This window comes from Alligator mississippiensis, chromosome 4, assembly GCF_030867095.1.
Source record: "Alligator mississippiensis isolate rAllMis1 chromosome 4, rAllMis1, whole genome shotgun sequence".
Classification (NCBI taxonomy): domain Eukaryota; kingdom Metazoa; phylum Chordata; order Crocodylia; family Alligatoridae; genus Alligator; species Alligator mississippiensis.
Genome location: NC_081827.1, coordinates 77,121,970 through 77,135,706, shown reverse-complemented (window position 1 = coordinate 77,135,706; position 13,737 = coordinate 77,121,970). Strand labels below are relative to the sequence as shown.

The following is a 13,737-nucleotide window of genomic DNA, read 5'->3' as shown; positions in this document are numbered from 1 at the left end:
TAGCCTTACAGTCTTGATTAATGACAAGAGAGGACAAATAAATTAAACCAGTGGGTGGAGATGAAGGGGAGGGTGGACAGGGGGTAGCAGTAACACTATTTATAATTGCCAGTAAATTCTGCAAAATGTTCCCGAAACTCTGGCAGCCTTCACTCCTCCAGCTGTGAAGATGCCTTTAAAAGGCTATTGAGATTTCAAAATCAACAAGTCCCCTAGTTTCAGTAGGTCGATCAAAATCAATAAGCAAGACTGTGCCCGCAACCAACACAGTAGCCTCATTTACATGAATGACTCGTGCCTCCCGAGGCTGGGGGTGGGGGTGGGGGAGGGCACAGTGACCACACATAGGTGGCGGTGGTGGTGTTGGCAGTGGGGGCGTGGCAGTGGCTAGTGGGGACTGCCCACAGGAGGCCATGGTGACATCGGTGACAAGGGCGGGCCAAGCGGTGACCACCCGCAGGTGGCCGTGGTGAAGTCTGCGGTGAAGGTGGGCTGAGTGAGGACTGCCTGCAGGTGGCCACAGCAGTGTTGATGGTGGTGGGGGGGGTTAGCAAGCGGCGATTGCCCACAGATGCTGGCAGCGGCCAATCTCGGGGGGGGCAGCACATGCCCCCCGCGTGCCTCCCCAAAGCATTCTCTATGCTTTTCTACACATGCGCATAACTGTGGAGTAGACTAATTAGCTTTGGAGTAAAGCACCATTGATAATACTGTTGGGGACAGTACTATCTTACGGTGGGGTAATGAAGGTAATTAACAGTGATTAAACACATATGTAGATGCTGACCACAGGAATAAATTGTGCCTGGTCAGCTCAGCCAGCTGGGGACCAGATGTCTGCCTGCTGGCTAGCCACACAGCTCCACACTTTCAACACCCTTGTGGCCTAGCCAGCCCCTCCGCTGCCTGATGCAAACACCCAGAGCCCTGGGTTGACCCCCTGTGGCTCTGGCCCTAGCATGAACTGCTCTGCCCTGAATCAAATTGCTGCTATCATGGGCACACATGTAGAGGCTGCACTTAGGAGTACTTTGGCTCATTACTTTGAATTAATTGCATGTGAAGATGCATCCAGTGGGTTCTGCCTAACTTCTTCTTTTAAACATCTAACACTGAAAAGGAGCTTCTTTGTCAGAAGTTAGGCAGAGTTTATTACTCAGTAAGTTTTGGAGTCTTAAGAGCATCTACCTGCAACCAGTACATACCAGTACCACAACCTGCAACCAGTACGTACCAGTACCTTTAACACTTAATAAAGAACAGCTCAAGAGCCAGCAAGAAGCAAGAAAATACAAGACATGAAAAGCAAAAAAGTAACAACAAAGAGGCCCCAAATACAAAATTGTGTCAAGAGGAGTGAGAAAGCATGAAAATAAACACAAAGAAAAATCAAGAGACTTTTAGTGCTCCAGGAGCTCGCATGTAGCAAGCAGCCTAAAAAGAACAAAAATTGCTCTGATCAAGAAAACACAAAAGGGTCAGCTCAGCAGGTGAAGGAGTTATTATGGATTTTGGCCATCTTCCTCAGATGATAGGACACTTCAAGCTCTATGCATTCTGCTCAGGTGTTCACCTACAGTTTTCTTAAAAGTTTATAAAGCCCAATCAAGGTATTTAAGCAACCATCTCTTTTCTGTGGCCCTCCAAGTTTACTGTGGTCACAGAGATTCTCTCTGCCCTGAAGTTCCAAGGATGAGAAAACAGGAGCTTTCTCACTGCCAGAGACTACATCCATCTAGTTATGGAAGTCCCTCTGGGGCTGCCTTTGCTGCTAGTGCAATTCAGGCTGACATTAATATGGGTACCTTTATCACTCTCACTTCTCTTGTTTGAAAATCCTTGTTTGGCAAATGTATTTGAAGGGGTGTTTTTTGTCATTTTTTTTGTAGGAATTAACTCTCATTTAGAGTTACCATATTTCAAGATTAAAAAATGAGGACACCTGGCAGGGAGGGGAGGGGTAATATGATTGTGGGAAGTGGGCAGTGATGTACCTGTCCCCTGCTCTGCCCCTCACACCAAAGCTACAGGCCCTCCAGCCCTGCTGCTGCCTCTCACTCCTGACCCAGAGTACGCCACCCTCTAGATTATGCTGGTGCACTTCACTCCCAACCTGTAGCCCCCACCCCCCATCTCTGTTGATACTCCTCACTTCCAACTTGCAGCCCCCTGGAACTGCCTGTGCCATGTGTTCCTGACCCACAGTCCCCCTACCCCCCCGTTGCCCCTCACTCCCAAACCACAGCCCTCCCCAATCCTGCTGGTGCCCTTCACTCCCAACCCACAGCCCCCTGCTCCCCCAGCCCTGCCAGTGCCCCTCACTTCTGACCCACAGCCTCTGCTCTCCCCAGCCTTACAGTGTCTCCCAGCTGTCCCCTCCCTGCATGCGCAGGCACTGTTGGTGCCACCAGCCCAGCCACACAGCTCCCTGTTGCCCCTAAAGGTCCTCACCTGCCCCCTTCCCCCACTGGAGGGGCAGGTGCCTCCCCTACCCTACTGGAGCCCCAGCGCTGTGTGCACCCTGCTTCCAATTGCCTTCCCCTCACCCCCATTCCTCCTAGCACCAAGCAGATCCTTCCTAGGGCAAGCTGGGAAAGTAGCACTGGGAAAGTTTGATGCTGGGCACAGGCAGAGCACAATCCTGGACATTTGTTGATATTTTAAAAAACTGCCTGGATGGAGATGGGGGGACCCAAAAAAGGACATGTCCAGGGAAACCCGGACATATGGTAACCCTACTCTCATTTTATGTTGGGTTATCTTAAAACTGGAGTACATTCCCTGGCAATTCCCTATATCTCAGAGGCTACATTTTGTAAACACGTTATAAACTAATGCATAACATCAATCCCATTTAATCTACAATTGAATTATTATTTACTACTGTTCTGAATGTCTTGTCCTGCACATATTTCTTCTGTCTGATTGCAGCTTTGTCCCACATAAGAAGGTGGACAATTTTCCTGTTTCTACAATTTAATGAAAGAGTACTGCTTTATCTTTTTAGAACAGAAAATTAAGCAGTGGTCTTAAGTGACTCTTAGAAGTATGGTGAGCAGAATGTCACAACAACACAGTGCACACTGGGTTGTAAGTGCTGTAGGGTTTTCATTTTTGAAAATGTACTAGTAACCAGTGGATTCTGGTGCACTAGGAAAGAAAGTGTCCAGGTGTTCATGATATGGGTGCTTTGCAGAGCTGGGAGAACTTGCAAACTATACAAGTTCACTAGCAGAAATGTCCTTAGGGCAGTGACTTTCAGCACTCTTGGGTGCTTTGAGATCCTTTCAAGGGTGCCACAGGATGTCAGGCAATGTTAGCAGTGCTAAATGTGCAAACATGATTCATAAGATAAACCCAGAATTTAAAAGCATTCTGACCAGTAGTGGTCTTTGCAACAGAAGAATTGCTTTATTATTTTTCTGTAGTGGGAAATCAAGTGAAAACTAAGAGCTGACATTTTCTAACGGGTACCTGCCATGAACCCCATTCTGGTCTGGGGATCCATAGTGTGTCTTGCATGATTTCAGGAGTTTGGTTTACTGATATGGCATATGTAGTCTGTACGTATAGGTAACTTCAAGCTGTACTTAGCCTTATCATCCTGATTTTTATACAAATTGTGGTTTTTCATATAAAATGTATTTCTTATCTATTATAATAGGGCCAGGATTGCACAATATGATAAAGACTTTCAAGTGATAAACAACAAGTTTCTTTGGCACCTAAGGAGAGGCTGAAAAGCAGTAATCAGCATCTGACAGGAGCCTGTTTACTCACATAGAGGCCCTCCCAGACAATGACAAATTTACATTTTAAAAGGAGAAAGCCTAACATCTGAAACACCTAGGAAGAGGAAGAACATTTCTCACTGTGGTAGGAAATTAAGTGAGAGACAGAATCTTAGGGATAATGGATTACTGGTAATATTTTCCATGTCTGAAAGGATGCACATATTGTCTTGGTCTTAATTAGATCAGGAAAAAAATTTAGTGTGGTAAGCATATACTTTGTCGGGCACAGGAAGTTAGATGCATAGTGTATGTCCCCCAACTCCAGAATCCAATGGGGGAGGCATATGAATAGCTAGATAAGCACCTATACTTAAGCCTGTCTCAGGAACATGGTTTGGTCTTCACTTTTTCCCAGGGCATAGGGAGACACTGGAGATGGAGTCAAACTGGTATTGTTTGATTTAAGGTACAGGGGAAGAACAGGTCAAAACATCATTTTGATATTTTCTTTTGTGCATTCTTATAGTTCTGTTTGTATCTCAATATATGGTTACTGATTTCTTATGCTTGTTCTTGTTATATAATAAATCAGTTTGTTATCTTTTAAACCCAGTCATTGCCAGTGTCACCTCTAATTCCAGATCATATAACCATATAGGCAAGCCCCACCTATGGACCTGGAATTCATCTTTTCTGAGCACATGACCAGACAATGGTGTGATTCTTCTAACCGGCAAAATCATGCTGCTAACTGCTGGCAAGGCGTAAGTGAGACAGGTAAGACTGAAGCACCACAGGTCAAGGAGTTAATTCCTGGCACATCTCACATCTCAACTGCTTCTCAGGGGTCAAGCAGCAGACATAAAAGAGTGGTTTGGAGTAGGAAGGAAACCCTAAAGGTGTGAGTACCCTGGGAGTGCCTCAGGGGAGCACCCAGGCCACATCTGGGGTTGGGGCATGTCACAGGACCTTGAGTCTATTGAGGGGTGCTATGAGTCTATCAAGGGGTGCATTTAATCTGAACAGATTGAGAAATACTGTTTTAGGGCATTTGCCAGAAGCTTCTTGTAGAAAATTCATCATTGAAATGATTGGAAAGGTATGGATGATTTCCGTGCGTATACACTAGTTCTCCTCCTTTCTGGCTACTGATAAAACATTCAAGCCAATCAGCCTACTCTTGGGGCAACTATAATTTAGTCTGAAGAACAATATTGTTTGCCTTTGGGCTGGAACAGTATTAAATGCAAATATTAGTGTAGAGAGCTTGAACCCAATTAAGATTACACAGGTAAAATCATTAGTCAACATTTCCAAGAGCATCATATGCTCAATTAGCAATATCTATAGGTAGCTACTTCCATTCTTATATTCCTCACTAAACATCTAAATTCATATATACTATTAGCTTATGCTACAAAATACATAATATGTGCAATGGAAAATTTCCAGTTTCTGCCATTCTGTAAGCTTAACTGTACAACCTTAATAATCACACTTGTTTTGGCTTTTCTGATCATAAATTATCAGCTAAAAACATCGCATTAGAAATCAATTAAGGCAATGGAATAGAATTCTACAGTGAGTTATGGAAGTTATGGACATACATACATAAATAATACAAAATACTAGGAAAGATATAAAAGGGACCAATCAAATAGAGTAAAACACATGGACTGAATAATCCAACTCATTTTTTGCTTTGCTTTCTTTGATTCTATTGCTACTTTCAAATCTTTAATAAGGCACAGTGACACAGAGGCACACGTGTTACACTCTTGTGTGTCTTTTAACAATGAGACTCAAGCCCTAAGTGGCACTGTGCAGTACAAAATAATAGCTATCTATTTGATTTGCAAAAGCATCTAAATTATCCACAAGTAAGCTGCAATATGTGCATTGCCATTTCCTTTCTTATATAATAAAGTAACATTGCAATGGCCTTCCATTGCCAATGATAGGATTAAGCTGGTCCCTCCCACACAGGAATAGGAAATAGAAATAGCAAAGTCACAGAAAGTGGATGTAGGTGAATGTGTGAGAGAGGCTTATTGAAATGTATTTATATAGTTTGTCTGGCAGTTTAGACCATGAAAATACCCAGTGGTGGCCTTACTCTTTCGTTACTTGTACACTCCCACACAAAAATGCTATCTCTCAGCTATTCATCTACAGTCCAACTCCTAAATTAATAAGCAGAGGTAGAAATTAAAATCCCTGGTCATTTTTACATGTGCTCCAGGAGGTGTGGGAAGCTTTTATTAGTAAGCGCTTTTAATTTAAAGCTCCCGTGAGTTATGCTTTAATGAAGTATAAGTTATTGGTCTTAATTAGACATGGTTCAAAATTTTCCAATGAAGCAGTGTTTTTCTGGAAAAAATAAAAATAAAAAAGTTTCAAGAACATTTTGGTTTTGATGAACTTCTGTGGCAACATGTTGGGCTTTCTAACAGCTCACTTGATGAACCTGGAAGTCTAAACTTTTGGAGCCAAAGCAGCTGTGTGAATTCCCCTGGTCCCAAAGACCCTAAGGCTTCTAGGCTCCTTACCACAAAGCTGGGCTAAAGGCCCGCTCTCACAGAATCTCAATTTGGATGAGATCTTCTATGCTCCCTGTTCTGTAAAGCCTGTCTTAATATCCCAGGTTACTCAGGGCCCTGGTGGCCTCCTGGGCTGCTCTCAGGGAGTTTGGAACAGCTGCAGCAGTCCCTTGGAGATGGGGGAAACAGCTGCTTCATTCTGTTTTGAAATACATTCAGAAGCATTTTGGTTTTTTAATTTTTATCAAAAGAAGGAGAGAGGTTTTTGGAATTTAACTTCCACATGCAATTTTGAATTTCTAATCAGAACAAAACACTTTTTCAAAATGTTGGAAATTTCCAGTTTGAACAGCTTCAGCTCTAAACAGGCATATCTGGTGAAATTAAAGTCCTGAGACGTACGAGAAGTCAGAATTCCTGCCAAAGACCTCTCTGCATGCCAAAGTGTATTCTAAAGGGGGTGTCTACACATTCATTAATTTACTTCAGGTAATGCACATTACATCTAGTACCTCCAATTTTTTAAATCTGTGAATCTATGAAAAGTTGGCCAGAAAAGTGTAAGGCGTTTATCCCTGTTTACATGTAAAAAAAAGTAACATCCAAATTTATAATGATAATAATTGATGACTGAGCTTGGGACTGATACATATCTAGTTTTCAAGACAGAGAAGAAGTAAACAGGAAAGCTTCTGAATCTTTAACTCTGAAGCATTGTGCTGCTATTTAAGCTTGTAAGCAATGGTGCCAATTGTGAAGCTCTGAAGTGGAAATCCATGAAAAAGAAACAACATTATTTATTTATTTTGAGGCATATTGTTACTGCTGAAAATAGACCAAACTTAAATTTAAATTGCCCTGTATTTTCATCTATTGGACATTAGAAAATGTTAATTATGTATTCAGTTTTTCTTAATGGAAATGTACTATACCTTACAATTAAACATGCATTTATTTTCCCTCTGGCAGACAGAAACACAAACATATAACTCTTGATAAAGCAGTAAGATAAACATTTAAGGTAGCTTTAGTGGCATTGAAATCTGTTCCATGTAGTATATTATATTTTCTAAATTATTCTGCAGTATTAATGAGCTTGTTGTAAGAAATGTTCCCAAGCTGAGAGAAACATTGAAATATTATACATCGTTATGTCAAATGTCCATGAAACAAAAGATCTCCTATTGTTGAAAGGGGACAACAGGGTTAGATTTGTCACTGACTTGGATTATGTAGTAACATATTGTGCTTTCCTTTAGAAGGCTCTGATATTGAAATATATAGGTTAATAATTAAGATAATAAAAAACAAGAGAAAATGAGGCTAAAAATGCAGAAAATGAAGAAAATTTACAGGAAGAAATTTCCTACTGTGCATCAATTTACAGCTTTTATCTTGTGTGCTACAGCATCTATAACAGTTGTATTTTGTTTCTGTATCTGTATACAGGCAAAAATTAATAAGAAATGACTAAAATGGCATGCTCTTTATAGAAAATGTGCCTCTTTTAAAACATCAGAGGAAATTAATGTTTAGCATGACTGATTAATGTAAAAGCCTAAATGAACAAACATATGCAGTATACACTAGAGCGAACTAATCTCTGGCTTGGGCACTAATAAGTAAATTCAAGATACCAGATGATGATGAACTGCTGTCAGTTTTAGAAACCTAAACCCAGATATCAACAACAGAGATTCTCCAATGGATCTTCAAAGTTACAATGGAAGAGAAAGAGAGGCAGAATTTAAATACTGTATATACTTGAATATAAAATGAGTCTGTTCCCCCCCAATCATCATGGGGAGAAAGCCCGCCCCCCATCAGGATAGGGAAAAAGGCCCCTTATTTTACATTTGCATATGAAGTGAAGTGGGGAGTAGGCAGCTGCTGCAACTCTGACTCTGACCCTGAGCTCTCTGGCAGTAATATGGTTGTAAATGCAGATACAATCCCCAAGAGGAATATTTAAGATGACAGTATCATGAGGTTGAATATCAGTCAATTTTCTCACCTCTAGACCCATGACTAAACAATGAAAAACATGGGTACAGTTGATTCTCAGTTTAGAAGGAAATGAGAGTTGGGTGTTATCTATATACTGGTGACTGCAGTCCACAGTGCTTTGCACTGTCGCCCAGCAGCTAGCCGAGGTGATTAAATGGAGTCTCATGACAGTACACATGCTCAAGAACTACTGCAGTACCATTTTAACCTATCAAAGCAACACAACCAAGTCAACAAAATGTCTTTGACAATGGTATTAAAGACTGCTGATGGAACTAATAAAATCATCATGGATGCTTCATTAGTTTCCATCACTACTGGCAGTGGATTAAAAAAAAAAGATAAATGTTTCTGTGCCATACATGGTCTTTATTTTTTACATAGGCACAATGAGAATCCTGTGAGCAAAGGAGATGGAAGAATGATTCACATAAGTTTCATCTCCTGTCTAAGCAGTGTCTAAGCAATAGCAATAGCAGCCTAAGCATACATAGGATAGAAAATGAAGCTAAATTGTCACTAAACCATTCATGTTTCCAGAATGACTGTATACTTCAAAAATGGCCAGGAAGGATGAGAAGCTAGGGGATCAGTTACTCTTACTGAGTTTTCTCATGAGAAGTGGGTGGCAATGACTTCAGTGTATACAGAGAGAAAGAAAGGCAAGAAGGCAGTTGGTTTGATCTTTAGCAAGTGGCCTAGTTCTGGGGCTGAGATTCCATAGAATTCAGAATTCTAGATGACAAGAAAAGCTGTCAGAAAAGTACTATCTTTATAACTGTATGAACTAGACTATTTAATCTAGAAGAGCATTTATATAGATATTTTTCTCTTAAATATTTTTGCTGTGCGCCCCTTATCAGTTACTTGTGAATATCTTCAAATGATGCATATTATTTGCTTTGATCTGTATGACTAAAGCTAAAGCCTACCTATAATCAGTCCGTCAGGTGGAGACTGTGAAGCTTGCAGACAGCAAGGTCTTACAATCTAGAGATGTCAGTCTCCTTTTAACTTCGAAGGAAGAAAAGCATAAAACCCCAAAACCAAGACTTTGTATAAAAGGGGATTTTTCTACACATATCTCCATTCTTGTTTTGTGTAGCAAAATACTTTCCAATCAGGATTAGGACTTCATAAACACAGAAAAAAGTGATCCCTCCCCAAAGAAAATTATGTTCTAATCTAAGATTAGATTTAAGTATATAAATAATCTAAGGATGTAACTAATCCCAACTGGTCTTTGTAGGTGCAATAATAACTACATATAGCTGTAATAAAGGAAATGTCAGTATAACAGCAGGAAGGATACATACTTACATAAACTAGCTATGTGCATTGTAGCAGGACACTAAAGGTGCCTGCTACTGAGAGCGCGCGGAAGATTCCTCGGGTGCTGGTTCCCAAGGCAACGGGAGCCAGCAAACGACCCACACCTGCCAGCGGTCAGCTGGCTATAAGAGGCAAGACCTGGCTCGTATGAGGAGGAGGGGAGCTGAGACCAGAGGCAGTTGCTGACAGGCATCTAAGATAGTAGGAGTTCCCTACCAACAGGGAAGGATGAGGAAACTCCTGGCCAGAAGAGAGAGAACCTGAATGCCAGAGCAGCATTGGTCACTGTGGTAGGAGAGAAAACCTGGTAGGCCTGAGCCTAGTTATAGCTGGAGGCTTATGTTTGTGTTGTAGCCCAGGGGCTTGTGTTTATGTTGTTGTCTGTGTTTGCAGTTTGTTTAACACCGGTGGTTTGGGTGAGGCTATAAGGGGATGGAGGAGGCCTCATAAAGGACTCACGATAGAGTGAGGACCCCAGCCCCAGTGAGGGCACGGAGTTCGGGGGTGCAGACCCCAGCTCCACAGAAGGGCCCTGGTGAGAGGGGGCAGCCTCGCAGAGAGGGAAGAGCCCCGGTGAGAGGGGCAGCCTCGCAGAGAGAAGGCCTGCAAGGCCTAGACATGCCGGATGCCCGGAGCAGGAGAACTGTGGCCAAGTGGAGGAGAAGTAGCCTCCCCACAAAAGAAACATATCAAAGTCGTGGCGGGTGAGAATAAGAGGGTGCAAATCTGAAGCTTGGCACAGTAGAGGAGGTGGCAAGGGCTAGCACGGCGACCCTGCCGTCCCTCCTGTTACAATAATTAGTTGGATTAGAGACACGGTTTTCCTTTAGTTTAAATACTTGCTATTATCTCTCAAGGAAAGTACACAGGGAGAAACAGGCAGAAACACAGCAACATCATGCACTGCCTTATAATCTAACCCTTTAAAAGATACTGCTATAAACTACCACAGAAGGTACAAGTGATAATACTGGGCCATGTTTTAGAGTTAAACTGCACTTTTTTTTTTAAATAAAGGAATTCATGGTATCGATTCCTATCATGGCGACACTATAAAGCACTTCAAATGTCAGTTCAGCAAACTGTTAAGTTAAAGTGAAATACAACAAGCTCTGCAAAGAGGCTAAATGGTTACTATGGTAATCCTTGACATGGTTTAAATTGATGTTTAAGAACTTGTATAAAAAAAAAAAAAGATTAATCTCTTTCTTTCCCAGATGACAATTTCCATACCTTTGCTTTAACTTCTTCAAAGTGCATCTTATACTGATGCTTCTGGAGACCAAAATGCCTCAGTTATTCATAGAGATGGTACAATGTGGATAGAAATAACACTATCCCACTTCTATAACCTGTCTCAACTTTTTATTGAATGGACCAATTTCTCCAGTTGAGATTTGCACTTTCTTTCTGCCTGTTAAAATGCTGGTCAGGCTGGGTACCTCTACACATGCATTGTGCTTTAGTTAATGCCCATTAAATCTAGTATCTCTTGGCATTCTTGCACGTACTTTGGGACACTGCATCAGGTGCTTTAGTTAGCAAGCTGTGCTAGTTAAAAGTGCCCATGTGTCACGTGTATCAGTGTCCCCATACTGAAAAAATGGCAGTGGGGCACTTTGAACTAAAGCTCATTAAATGTGTTTTATTTCAAAGCACGCTGCCATCAGTGTGGGGATTCATGGGGATACTGATACATGTAATGCAGAAGGGTGCCAGAGCACATCAATTTCCGCACTTCAGCAGACTTGATTAATCGAGCCTCCTCCAATGCACTGGATTTCCAGCACATTGGAGCAGGCTCCTGACACACTCCTGTAGGAGCCCACTATTGTGAGATACTAAGAAAATGTGCATTAGCTTGCCTTAATGAAAATTAATAAAAGAGCGTGGAGCACTTTTACATGTGCTCTGGGTGTGGGGAGGGTGACATTTTAATTAGAGCACCTCTGAAAGGCGCTCTAATTAAAGCACTGCTGTATCTCCTGTATCAGTGTCCCCAAGTTAAACATGGCAGCGGGGGGACTTGAGCTAAAGCTCATTCAACAGGCTTCAGTTTAAGCACCCCTGCCACCATTTTTAAGCGTAAGGACACTGATACACAAGATGCAGGAGGCTGCTGGTATGTGGCAATTGCCACACTCCGGCAGACTATTAATCAAGTCTTCTCTGATGCACTGGGATTCCAGCACATCAGAGTAACCATGCATAGGCACCCATGGTTTTTAAGTGACGCTTGATGCGCTTTGGCCTATTTTAATGCTTTAATGTGCTTTAATATGCGTTAAAATAGACTAACGTGCATTAAAGCACACATGTAGATGGGCCCACTGAGTCAGGGCCATATACTGGCCAGGCTCTGTGGATTTGCAAAGAGTGCAGGGAGAATGCAAAGCATTTCCCTTCCCTCTTTGCACTAATTTAAAGCATGGACTAATATCCTGCTAAGGGAAACAGCCCACAAAACCCTGATCCCTGCCCTTCTACTGCAGCAGATTTAGTAGAGCAGGGAGTGTGCTGCAACCACTGCCAAGTTGTCAGAGTTACTGTTATAACTGGCGAGCTGCAGAAGAGACTCTAGGAATCTCTTTGCCTCTCCACTGCAAGACAACTTTCTAGGAGTATCTCCAGTATGGAGGAAAGAATCTTCCATTTTGACTGGATTTCAGCCAATGTCAGTGACTCACATAACAATGTGAACTAATGACCTCTCTGTAAATGACCGCATAACACTTCCACCACCTGTGCAGTCCAGGCTCTCCTTAAACCTTTTAGAAAGAATTAGTTGAGAGCATTTTGACCTCTCTCGCCTTGTTTCTAAGAAGCTTATGGAAAAACAGGCATAACATCACTTTTCAAGTGACCTAGAATGTGAGACAGTCAGGTTTAATGCACTTGACTTTAACTGACTTTGCCATTCTCTTTATTGTCTGTCCTGATTTTGAACATTAAAAAAAAAAAAATCTAAAGAAAAAAAAAGAGATTGTCACTCTTTTATTCCTACCTTTTCCCTTGTAATTTTACTATTCTTTGCATACCTTCAGCAGAGTTGTCAGGAAGTTCCTCTGTTTGGTATTATTCTTTTTGCATATTGATTCCTAGGGAGATGTTTAAACTGTTGCTGTAAATCTATGGACACAGGGAAGCACTCTTCACCACATTAGCTCACAATGCATATCCACATGTGAAAGTTAAATTGGTAATTCACTTGTTTCCAACAAATAAGTAGCATAAAGTTTTCTAACCTCCAAACGCACTCTGGATAGCATGTTGCCCAGCTGCACTTAATTTCCTTATATCCAGGCAAGACACAATAGTCTTTTTCTTTTGTTTTCAAGTGAGTCCATTATGCCCCTCATTATGAAGCAAAAATGTCTGTGACCATCAGGTACATGTTTCTTCTCCAGAGGTGGAATACAAGAAGGTAGAGGTATAATAGGATTATCAAGGGCATGAATGCAAAAGTGTTGAAATAGGTGGTGATACAGAGCCAAAAGAAATACTGCTGTGCAGTGTCAAATGCTCTGTTGATCTCAGTGGGTATTAGCTCTGAAATGATTACCCTAAAAAGTGCAACGTATAATGTTAACTACCTCGTTAACTCCTGATGATTAAATCAACCTGCTAAAATACTTAGGCCATGAACAGGCATTCATTTCTAACAGTGGAAGTTCTGAGAAACAGTAGAAATCCTACCAGGAGGGGGAGCATGCATATATTCAACCTGCAGTTGTGCCCTCTCCCCTGCTCTCCTGGCCTTCACCAGAACAGGGTGATCCTGAGCTGGGGAAGGTGTGGGGAGCAGCGAAGTGGCAGGGAAAGAGTCCCTGTGTCTTCCTCAGTAGGCCAGGTCCACTGCTCTACTCCCAATCTCCAGGAACAGAGGGGAGCAACGAGGAAAAAAACCCAGCCCATTCCTAAAGCCAGGAAGTACTTGGTTTGGGGAAGAGGCAGATAACAGTGGAAGATGCCTCTTTCCTCTCCCAGACTGATCTGGGAGGGGCCTGGAGTCCTCAACTTTTTCTCAGACAACTAGGTGGGGCCCAGAGCTGAGTGGAGGGAGCAACAGCATAAAGCCCACTCCTCAGAGCAGTCCAAAGGGGGGACAGAAGGAATAGGGCAAT

General features: G+C 42.1%; 1 protein-coding gene and 1 long non-coding RNA gene across 19 annotated transcripts in view; one reads left to right on the top strand and one right to left on the bottom strand.

The window, feature by feature from the left end:
* Positions 1-13,737, bottom strand: part of SYT1 (synaptotagmin 1) — a 672,911-nt gene that overhangs the window by 93,182 nt on the left and 565,992 nt on the right. The window lies entirely within an intron of this gene.
* The window catches only part of LOC132250034 (uncharacterized), a 45,217-nt gene continuing 41,216 nt past the window's right edge, over positions 9,737-13,737 (top strand). Inside the window, exon 1 of the long non-coding RNA XR_009461625.1 lies at positions 9,737-9,920. This is a non-coding gene — a long non-coding RNA (uncharacterized LOC132250034). The remainder of the gene's footprint in view (positions 9,921-13,737) is intronic.